Source organism: Papaver somniferum, chromosome 3 (genome assembly GCF_003573695.1).
Source record: "Papaver somniferum cultivar HN1 chromosome 3, ASM357369v1, whole genome shotgun sequence".
In the NCBI taxonomy this organism is placed as follows: domain Eukaryota; kingdom Viridiplantae; phylum Streptophyta; class Magnoliopsida; order Ranunculales; family Papaveraceae; genus Papaver; species Papaver somniferum.
The window spans coordinates 151,666,754-151,669,598 of record NC_039360.1 but is presented as its reverse complement, the minus strand read 5'-3'; positions in this window follow the sequence as shown (position 1 = coordinate 151,669,598).

Sequence of the window (2,845 nt, the reverse complement as noted above, 5' to 3'; positions counted from 1 at the left end):
CTCACAACTCGAAAAGACCCCAAATTACGGGTGTGTACACATATATCTCACTATCGGACACGTGGATACAGAAAGGTACGTGGAAAGCATGCAAGCCAAGACATCAAAACACGATGCGTCGCGAAGCACCAAATAAACCCCTAGGAGTTGCTTTATCTCATCCCCAGAAGAGGAGCTAAGATCAACGGTGGGGAGAAAGTCAGCTGACACGGACTGACAGGGGCAGAAGACACTTGTCTGACACGAGCAGACCCCTCAACCACCCGCATTAAACACTCTGAGCAGTGCACGTGTCGACCGACCTGTGGAACGAGCGAAGATGTCTCCGCGGGATCTAGGGGGAAACGCAGACCTCTGCGTGATGGACACAAGACACTAGAAGATAAGGTTCCAACGGTCTTCAGAGATGGGTCCCACATTCCTACCTTATAAATACCCAATCTCCACAAAGGGGGAGGGGGATCGAAAAAACATCAGAGGAGAGAGAGAGGGAGAGAGAGAGAGAATAGCAAAGGTAAGGAATCCCATAGTGGAGAGAAATATGTAAACCCCAAGTCATTCAAACTATTCGTGTAACCGTGAATAATATAGCAGAACAACAAACCCCGTGGACGTAGGCCTTAGTGCTGAACCACGTAAACCTTGGTCTTATTTACATTTCAGCACTTTGCATTCATTTAGTTCCGCATGCATTTGCTTATATATGTTGTTTTCCTTTTATATTTGTACCCCATGCATAATCGCTACGCATGGGGAAGTTGGAGGAGGCCATGATAAACCCGTGGGTTTTGAGCCAATGAACCCACATCCGGGTATCATCATCGTAATCTCTTTAGACTTTAACAATTGATTGCGGGCATTCGGACCCGAAACAGGAAAACGTGCCCGTTACATAAGCAGTTAATGCACGAATAAAAGACGTGCCCAAGTATCTAGGAGAAATTATTAGGAGTGAGAAGGATATGCGACGATAGTTTTTCTTCAAGGCACCCCTTAGTCAGTTAAGCCTGAAGAAAAGGGGCAAATTGTGTACACATATATCTCACTATCGGACACGTGGATACAGAAAGGTACGTGGAAAGCATGCAAGCCAAGACATCAAAACACGATGCGTCGCGAAGCACCAAATAAACCCCTAGGAGTTGCTTTATCTCATCCCCAGAAGAGGAGCTAAGATCAACGGTGGGGAGAAAGTCAGCTGACACGGACTGACAGGGGCAGAAGACACTTGTCTGACACGAGCAGACCCCTCAACCACCCGCATTAAACACTCTGAGCAGTGTACGTGTCGACCGACCTGTGGAACGAGCGAAGATGTCTCCGCGGGATCTAGGGGGAAACGCAGACCTCTGCGTGATGGACACAAGACACTAGAAGATAAGGTTCCAACGGTCTTCAGAGATGGGTCCCACATTCCTACCTTATAAATACCCAATCTCCACAAAGGGGGAGGGGGATCGAAAAAACATCAGAGGAGAGAGAGAGGGAGAGAGAGAGAGAATAGCAAAGGTAAGGAATCCCATAGTGGAGAGAAATATGTAAACCCCAAGTCATTCAAACTATTCGTGTAACCGTGAATAATATAGCAGAACAACAAACCCCGTGGACGTAGGCCTTAGTACTGAACCACGTAAACCTTGGTCTTATTTACATTTCAGCACTTTGCATTCATTTAGTTCCGCATGCATTTGCTTATATATGTTGTTTTCCTTTTATATTTGTACCCCATGCATAATCGCTACGCATGGGGAAGTTGGAGGAGGCCATGATAAACCCGTGGGTTTTGAGCCAATGAACCCACATCCGGGTATCATCATCGTAATCTCTTTAGACTTTAACAATTGATTGCGGGCATTCGGACCCCGCGTAGTTCGTGTGTCCACAATTTGGCGCTAGAAACAGGGACTTCGTCCCGGTAAAAGATTTATCTTGTCCTGTGATTTCATTCTAATTTGGCATACGATTGCTCCGATTTTATCAGCTCTGACTGTATAGATCATTCGTCAACAGTATTATATTCAAAAACCCACCTTTTTCCTTCGATAAGAGTTAGTGTTCCAAGCATGGGTTATTGTCCTAATCCGTCGGATTTACAGTTTTCATAGTTTTTTTTATATATACTAAAGATCGCCTTTAATAAACCCGCTTTTGAAAAATTGTATTTCGACAACTAACCCGCTTCACGCGGATATTCCCGTTTCTGTTTGAATAAATTTATACAGAGAGAACGTGTTGTGAGTAAAGAAGGCGAGTTTACGCTAGATTTCGTCAACAAAAAGGCACGTGATGGAGAAGACGCAGGAAGCAGGAAAATCCAAAGCTTTGTCAAAAGAAACACCCCGGACAACCCCGATCATCACCCGAAGCAAGCAGAAAGGAGATAAAACTAAAATGACCAATCGAAGGCAGGATACAACTGAAATCACTTCACCCATGAACGCTAATTCAGTTGCAATGGCGGCTCTCAGAGCAGCAACGATAAAATACGGGGAAGCCGCGGTAGTCCCGAAGGCCGCGGAGGCTAGCAATACCTTCGCCATGAGTCAACTTAACCAACCAAGGGAAAGGGTGGATGAATCCAGAACATTCCAACCCGCGCATCTGCTAACCTTTGGAATGCCGCTAACAAATAACCAGAACCAAACCATACCGACGGCTCGGGCACCGCAAAGGGGCGCTCACTCCAATTTGGAAACACCAGCAACAGAAGTTGAACCCCTTCCACCTTTGGTACAGACCATGGAGGAGGGTGGCGCCACGGCTGTAGCGGCACGTGCGGGGACTCCCAATCAGGGGTCCAACCAATCACACCAGCTAATGGCTGAGCTCGAGGAACTGAGAAGGA